The sequence below is a fragment of the Triticum aestivum genome, chromosome 5D (genome assembly GCF_018294505.1).
Source record: "Triticum aestivum cultivar Chinese Spring chromosome 5D, IWGSC CS RefSeq v2.1, whole genome shotgun sequence".
NCBI classification, from domain to species: Eukaryota; Viridiplantae; Streptophyta; class Magnoliopsida; order Poales; family Poaceae; genus Triticum; species Triticum aestivum.
Window position 1 is genome coordinate 77,396,439 of NC_057808.1, and position 9,438 is coordinate 77,405,876.

The window sequence follows — 9,438 nt, forward strand, 5'->3', positions numbered from 1 at the left end:
GGCGGAAGCACAATACGGACAAGCCGGCAAGTACTCCCATAACTTCTGTTTCTTTTCTAACTACTTTTCTTTTTCATTATTCTTTACCACAGGTGACGTAAAGGCTGGTCATCTCATGGACTCTATCAGAATTCGGGTCCTTATACTCACCCAAAGGCTATCGCCTTCAAGGAGTCCCCTCACCGAGGATAGGCGGCGCAGACGTGTGACAGGAGGTCCAAAATAACTTTTTGTAGACCGCACTCTCTAGTTAGAGCTTGTAAAGTGCATTTTTCCTCCACCTTCGACCCCTGGCATGTCAAATAGACGGGGTTGCGACTTTGTTATCTATAAAATAACAATAGGCATATCACTCAGGTACCAGTAAACATAATACGCATCCAGCATTCGCTTTTTTCTAACGGAACCGAATTTGGCTCCTGTGCTTGTTTCACACATACACCTCGGCATAACTTGCCAGGGGCTCGGTATGGGAACAAATGAGTTGCCGACAAGTCCGAACAGCTTTATAGCATACTTCGGCATCACGAGTTTGGCCTTATATGCATCAGCTCCGAATCATGTCTTGGGTCAATAGTTGGGTTGCCCGGCTCCTGTGCTTGCTACCTTACGTTCCGCTCTATCGGCTAGGGTAGTAAAGGGAGAACTACTACGATTGTGCTTCTGGTTCATCTGGTCAAGCACCTCAGTAGAGAAAGCCAAAAACTGACTATCATGATGCAGGGAGAGCTGGTCAACCACTCGATGAATTATAGGAATCTTTCACGATTCCCTCCGTATTATATGAAGGACCTTTTTCTTCAGGTCATATATGTAACGCATCATATCGGAGTAAGCCATGTACATACCAGGGGCTATATCGTAGCCCCCCATAAAACTCCTATGGCTAAGTGAAAGTGTTAACGCCCTATAGTCCGATTGCCTAGTTCACCGCATTGACACCTCCTTGATGGACCAAGACGTTGGGTTAAGAGTGATCAAATGCTTTTCTGAACACCCCCGTACTTTATACGAGGGGGCTAAAGCCGACGACTAGAAAACTTTCAGATTAATACACAAACGGCCACACAGGAGGAACAAAAGTTTTTGGTGAAACTACATAAAATAAGACTGATTATAAAATTGTCTTTTACAATTCCCATACACCTCACTCGAATATTATGCCTTTCGAACACTGGCCCTCTATCAAGCGGGCAGCATCTAAGACATCCTCGAAATAATGCTCTGCTGCGTGATGGTCCTTGCCCTTGGGTGGACTCTTCGCTGCAACATCGATGGCCTTCATCTTTCCCAGTATGTCTTGACACGGGCAAAGGACATCCGTGCACCCTGAAAGCACGCTGACCGCTTAACACCCTAGATCGGTTTTTTTTCGGTTTTCTTATTTCGCGAGCGTTCACCGAACCGTTCGTTTTAACGAACGCGTTCGTCGGTTTTTCTCTGTTAGCAAACGTCCGTTATTTAACCGTTCGTCCGTTTTTCTTTTTCATCGGATTTTTCTCGTTATTTTCTCAGATTCGATTTCTGATCGAATTTTCGATTCTGTTTAACTTCTCGCTCGTTTATCGGAATCAGGCGATTCAAGCGCCTAGAGTTTCGTCTCGAAATTCTCTTTCCATTTAACCTACTCAAACAAGTTTTTGCTACAAATTTGACCTAGATCCAGATTAGCAAACGAAGTTTCTTTCTTTCGTCGTTTGACTTTCGTTGCTTCTTTCGAGTTGATTCTTTTTGCAAACCGGAGTTCTTAAGTTGAACTTTCTGGTTGGATCTTTCATTCGAGTTTTACCTGTGCATTAGATGAGTACTGATTGTGTGCTTGTTTGTTGGCGATAGAGTACCCGGAGTGTGCCGCTTGTTACTTCGACTCGTTAGGTTTTGCGGATCATCAGCAAGGCAAGTAACACTTTGATCATATTCCGTTCATACCCAGTTTTATTGCATTAGATCTATTCCTCAAACATTGCATGACTAGGATCTAATTAAACTGAGGGTATTGGGAAGTAGTTGAGGTAGTACCTATTACCTGTTTTTCTTATCAAACCCTTGGGAGTTACTTCTACGTTGCTTTTATTATTGCCATGCTATGCTCGTAGACGTGGATTGGGTTTGAGTGATATTCATGACAGATGTGAGATTGTAATAATGGTTCAACTTAAGGTGGCAACTAAAACTCACATCTGGGTGGATTGAGGCACCTGGAGAACCCAGTGTTGTCTGTATGTATAAGGTCCGCCACCCAGGCTCAAAGGGATCATAAGATTATTCATGCTAGAAACTTCCGTGTGCAGCCACAAGCTATTATGGGCTCTAGCATAGCTGAGTAGGTTACCTGATCTCTTGAAGAGGTGGACTAGCAGATGTAGGGGAAAGTAGGTGTACCGGTCCATCCAGAGTAAAGAGTGATTGTTTCTGAAAGACTGTGTCTCGGTCATCCGTTTCTCAAACATCATGCAGTGCGAGAATCAAGCGGAGGCGATCGAGTCTTGTGGGGAAAAGTGCACAAACCTCTGCAGAGTGTACAAACTGATCATGATTAGCCGTGTCCCCGGTTATGGACAAATTTAGTATCTAGTACCTGGATTATCATTTGAATCTCATCACCGTGATACTTATAATTAATTTTGTTGGGTTAATGATATTACTTAATTGGGATTGAGTTGGAGGTACCTTCTCAATGTTTCAACCACCATGATAGTTAAACAAAACTTATTCCTTTTGAAGTAGGATAAAAATTGGCTTTTCGCAAAACTGTAACCATAGAGCCTTCCACCAGCCATATATGCATATAGTATAGCATTATCATTGTTCATTGTTCTCTATGTGTTACATTGCCAGCATATTCTATGTGCTGACCCGTTTTCGGGCTGCAACGTTTCATTTTGCAGACTTTTCAGACGATGAGTAAGGTGCTTTAGGTCGTGGTCTTATACTCAGTGATGCCGCTGGAGTTGATGACTCACTTATCTTCCAAGTCTTCCGCTGTTATCGTTATTAGATGGCCTTAAGCCATGTATATCATACTTAATCTCTTTGGAGATATTCGATGTAATAAGTGTGTGATTGCTACTCTGTTATAAATCCTCCATTTGTACTGTGCGTGTCAGCATTACTGATCCAGGGATGACACTGGTGCACAGCAGCACAGGCCATTTGAGGTCTGGTCGCTACAGCGAACGTGTACATACATACTGGTCGATGTAGAGATGCGCACGTGTCGTAGTAGAGGTGCGCACGTAGCATGTACACGTACGTATAGCGGCCAGTGTGCAAGAAAGAAAAGACGGCCACGTACGTACATACGGGCAGGGTCTCGAATGCCTACTTGTGCATACGTACGGCCAGGGCTCGTGTAGATGGCTGGGTCGGAACGAAGAAACAACATCATCTCGTGTTCATGGGGAGCCAACCGGCTGGGTCGGAACGGAATGCGTCGTCATGTTCATCGGGAGGGCTTGGACGGAATAGACGATGGAAACGAGGCCTGGCGTACCGCAGAACGGAGGAAAAGGCCTTGTGTTCGACCGGCCACGGTCGAAACGGGATCCTGTTCATCAGGAGGGGTCTGGCGTACCGCAAAATGGAGGAAACGGACCTCCTACGGTCGAAACGCGGGTCCTGTTGATCGGGATGGCTGTGGCGTACCGCAAAATGGAGGAAACGGACTTGTGTTGGAGCGCTATGGTCGAAATGGGGGTCCCGTTCATCGGGAAGGGGGTGGCGTACCGCAAAACGGGACTCCACGGGATACTGTTCATCTCCACCGTCGACCTCTTCCAGCCTCCACCTGCGACTGTTCATCCACGAGCTCCTGTTCATCCAGCCTCCACCGCGCGCTACTCCACCAGCTACTGTTCAACCAGCCCTCTCCACGGGCTCCTGTTCAATCACCCCTCCACGGGATACTGTTCATCCAGCCCTCCACGGGGTGGTCCTGTTCATCCTGCCCTCCACGGGGTCCTATTCATCTAGCCCCCAACCGGCTCGATGGATCGGGGTCCTGTTCATCCGAGGCAACACGACAGGGTCCTGTTCATCCACTCCCATCGGGAACTGTTCATCCAAACCCCCCCAGCAACGCTCACTGTTCATCTAGAGGGAACACCACGGGGTCCTGTTCATCCACACCACCAGGAACTGTTCATCCAAACCCCCCCAGTAATGCTCACTATTCATCCTGAGGCAACATCGATCGGCTTCAGTTAGCTGCAGTAGCGAAGGAATCACTCGATCGGGTTCAGTTAACAGCCATCGATCGATCGCTCGGGTTCAGTAACGCGTAGCCTGCAGTGCAATCACTCGGGTTCAGTTAGAGCCCAACGCCTCGCACCCACGCGCGTGCGTGTACGAGAGAAACGCGGATCGCTCGGCCCTGACCACCCACCGTAACCGGGAGCACCCCGATATTTTCCTCGCCCTCGCTTCTACCACCGTTTTTTCTGTCATGGACCGCCCAAAGAATATCATGCAGCTGCGTCTCCAGCCCGCCTAGGACGAAAAGCACATTTTCTGTCATGATTTTTTGTCATAGAAGTAGGACCCCCACCACATCTCTGATGATACCGGGTTTTGTCACAATTATTGTCATAGAAGTGTCATAAGTATGACAGAAAAAAAATTCTTTCAGCCCAAAATGTCACGGAGGTGTCTTTTTTTTGTAGTGGGAGGAGGCCGCCCAGCGATAGCGACGACGAAGAGACTCACCAACCAAATACCGGGGGTCAGAAGCAATTTCCCCCCAAAGTAAAAACAGTGAACATGGTATACATGACACACAACTCTACAAGGGAGCATGAGAAGCACTCCTTCCGGACTGAGGATCATACTACGGCAACCTTTTCCGAAGTACAAAGCGGTCTTATTAAACCACATACCTCGTCGGCCATTAAGCCACCGGTCTCCGTTCAACAGGATCGACCAATTCCGGAGCGGGACTAGCAGTTTGGCTTCCGCCGTCCACCTCACATACCTGCGAAATCTGTACCGCGCGTGCATAACTATGCACTTAAGCTACCCTGGGCATCGGCGGAAGCACAATACGGACAAGCCTGCAAGCACTCCCATAACTTCTGTTTCTTTTCTAACTACTTTTCTTTTTCATTATTCTTTACCACAGGTGACGTAAAGGCTGGTCATCTCATGGACTCTATCAGAATTCGGGTCCTTATACTCACCCAAAGGCTATCCCCTTCAAGGAGTCCCCTCACCGAGGATAGGCGGCGCAGACGTGTGACAGGAGGTCCAAAATAACTTTTTGTAGACCGCACTCTCTAGTTAGAGCTTGTAAAGTGCATTTTTCCTCCACCTTCGACCCCTGGCATGTCAAATAGACGGGGTTGCGACTTTGTTATCTATAAATAACAATAGGCATATCACTCAGGTACCAGTAAACATAATACGCATCCAGCATTCGCTTTTTTCTAACGGAACCGAATTTGGCTCCTGTGCTTGTTTCACACATACACCTCGGCATAACTTGCCAGGGGCTCGGTATGGGAACAAATGAGTTGCCGACAAGTCCGAACAGCTTTATAGCATACTACGGCATCACGAGTTTGGCCTTATATGCATCAGCTCCGAATCATGTCTTGGGTCAATAGTTGGGTTGCCCGGCTCCTGTGCTTGCTACCTTACGTTCCGCTCTATCGGCTAGGGTAGTAAAGGGAGAACTACTACGATTGTGCTTCTGGTTCATCTGGTCAAGCACCTCAGTAGAGAAAGCCAAAAACTGACTATCATGATGCGGCGAGAGCTGGTCAACCACTCGATGAATTATAGGAATCTTTCATGATTCCCTCCGTATTATATGAAGGACCTTTTTCTTCAGGTCATATATGTAACGCACCATATCGGAGTAAGCCATGTACATACCAGGGGCTATATCGTAGCCCCCCCATAAAACTCCTATGGCTAAGTGAAAGTGTTAACGCCCTATAGTCCGATTGCCTATTTCACCGCATTGACACCTCCTTGATGGACCAAGACGTTGGGTTAAGAGTGATCAAATGCTTTTCTGAACACCCCCGTACTTTATACGAGGGGGCTGAAGCCGACGACTAGAAAACTTTCAGATTAATACACAAACGGCCACACATGAGGAACAAAAGTTTTTGGTGAAACTACATAAAATAAGACTGGTTATAAAATTGTCTTTTACAATTCCCATACACCTCACTCGAATATTATGCCTTTCGAACACTGGCCCTCTATCAAGCGGGCAGCATCTAAGACATCCTCGAAATAATGCTCTGCTGCGTGATGGTCCTTGCCCTTGGGTGGACTCTTCGCTGCAACATCGATGGCCTTCATCTTTCCCAGTATGTCTTGACACGGGCAAAGGACATCCGTGCACCCTGAAAGCACGCTGACCGCTTAACACCCTAGATCGGTTTTTTTTCAGTTTTCTTATTTCGCGAGCGTTCACCGAACCGTTCGTTTTAACGAACGCGTTCGTCGGTTTTTCTCTGTTAGCGAACGTCCGTTATTTAACCGTTCGTCCGTTTTTCTTTTTCGTCGGATTTTTCTCGTTATTTTCTCAGATTCGATTTCTGATCGAATTTTCGATTCTGTTTATCTTCTCGCTCGTTTATCGGAATCAGGCGATTCAAGTGCCTAGAGTTTCGTCTCGAAATTCTCTTTCCATTTAACCTACTCAAACAAGTTTTTGCTACAGTAAAATTTGACCTAGATCCAGATTAGCAAACGAAGTTTCTTTCTTTCGTCGTTTGATTTTCGTTGCTTCTTTCGAGTTGATTCTTTTTGCAAACCGGAGTTCTTAAGTTGAACTTTCTGGTTGGATCTTTCATTCGAGTTTTACCTGTGCATTAGATGAGTACTGATTGTGTGCTTGTTTGTTGGCGATAGAGTACCCGGAGTGTGCCGCTTGTTACTTCGACTCGTTAGGTTTTGCGGATCATCAGCAAGGCAAGTAACACTTTGATCATATTCCGTTCATACCCAGTTTTATTGCATTAGATCTATTCCTCAAACATTGCATGACTAGGATCTAATTAAACTGAGGGTATTGGGAAGTAGTTGAGGTAGTACCTATTACCTGTTTTTCTTATCAAACCCTTGGGAGTTACTTCTACGTTGCTTTTATTATTGCCATGCTATGCTCGTAGACGTGGATTGGGTTTGAGTGATATTCATGACAGATGTGAGATTGTAATAATGGTTCAACTTAAGGTGGCAACTAAAACTCACATCTGGGTGGATTGAGGCACCTGGAGAACCCAGTGTTGTCTGTATGTATAAGGTCTGCCACCCAGGCTCAAAGGGATCATAAGATTATTCATGCTAGAAACTTCCGTGTGCAGCCACAAGCTATTATGGGCTCTAGCATAGCTGAGTAGGTTACCTGATCTCTTGAAGAGGTGGACTAGCAGATGTAGGGGAAAGTAGGTGTACCGGTCCATCCAGAGTAAAGAGTGATTGTTTCTGAAAGACTGTGTCTCGGTCATCCGTTTCTCAAACATCATGCAGTGCGAGAATCAAGCGGAGGCGATCGAGTCTTCTGGGGAAAAGTGCACAAACCTCTGCAGAGTGTACAAACTGATCATGATTAGCCGTGTCCCCGGTTATGGACAACTTGAGTATCTAGTACCTGGATTATCATTTGAATCTCATCACCGTGATACTTATAATTAATTTTGTTGGGTTAATGATATTACTTAATTGGGATTGAGTTGGAGGTACCTTCTCAATGTTTCAACCACCATGATAGTTAAACAAAACTTATTCCTTTTGAAGTAGGATAAAAATTGGCTTTTCGCAAAACTGTAACCATAGAGCCTTCCACCAGCCATATATGCATATAGTATAGCATTATCATTGTTCATTGTTCTCTATGTGTTACATTGCCAGCATATTCTATGTGCTGACCCGTTTTCGGGCTGCAACGTTTCATGTTGCAGACTTTTCAGACAATGAGTAAGGTGCTTTAGGTCGTGGTCTTATACTCAGTGATGCCGCTGGAGTTGATGGACTCACTTATCTTCCAAGTCTTCCGCTGTTATCGTTATTAGATGGCCTTCAGCCATGTTTATCTTACTTAATCTCTTTGGAGATATTCGATGTAATAAGTGTGTGATTGCTACTCTGTTATAAATCCTCCATTTGTACTGTGCGTGTCAGCATTACTGATCTAGGGATGACACTGGTGCATAGCAGCACAGGCCATTTGAGGTCTGGTCGCTACAAAGTTGGTATCAGAGCACACGCTGACTGTAGGACACGACCACTAAGCTTAAGCCCTAGAAAACTTCTCTCTTCTCATTTCTGACCCCTCTCCACTTTCTACTCTTTTAGGAATGGCGAATGCAAGGAGCAACTTCATGCAACTACATGAAGACACGCCGTTTGGTCGACACTTGAAGGAAGTCACCAAGTACTTGAACATAGGAATACCAAGCGTCACCGGAACCTACAACGCCACATTACCTGAAGAGGAGAGCTGGAAGATTCAAGTTATCATTCCAGGAAGATCGTTTGCGCCAATTACGGAACCCATGAGATTGGTTTTCGAAGCACCAACTTGGAGTTTAGGGAAGAGCATGGCCGCACACATCGCCATGGGACGCATTGGAGAAGTCTATCACCAGGAGCTTAAGGATACAATTTATCAAATTTGTGGACGTCGAGACGCGCAATGGGAGATGATCAAGACCAAGAAGGATGGATCAATTGCAGCTTTCATCCAGGAGCAGAACCAACATATTCGACGCCAGGAGAATCAGATGTGCACGGACAAGGAAGAACTGAAGAAGGCATTCACGAAGATCAAGGAACTCCAAGAAGAACTCAAGGCTACCCGCGAAGATTATTTGGAGGAAATCAACGCACTAGTAGGGAAGATTGACGACCTGGAGAATAAGATTGGAGCATTCGTGGGAAATCCAGTGCCAAAAGCAGAAGTCGACGAATGCACTTGTCCGGATAACTACATCATCATCGACGACACCGACTCGGAACCAAGTGAAGACGAATGGATTGATGAAGCTGGAGAAGACATCATGGAGTCTTCAACGGATCAGAATTTCTAGAAGACCACCATATCAGTAGTAGTTTTTCCCCATTTAGTAGTATAGCTCAAGCACTTTGTAATGCTAGTTAGATCGATTGTTTTGCCTTGTTTGGATTGATTGACTGATATTGATTGAATTTGTCTCATGAGCATATGGGTAGTGTTTTCTCCCTAGACCTCATTCTATTCTTAATTCTCATCTTTTCTAAACCTATCAGATGCCTCCGAGACGCGACACCGGATTTGTTTTCCCGCCAGAGATCACCCAGTTGATTCAGCAACAGAATGCCCTAATGCAAGTGTTAGTGCAGAACCAAGGCAACAACAACAACAACCCACCGCCACCACCACCTGTTGACCACTTAGCCCGTTTCTTAAGGCTAAACCCGCCGGTGTTTTCCAGTAGCACCGAG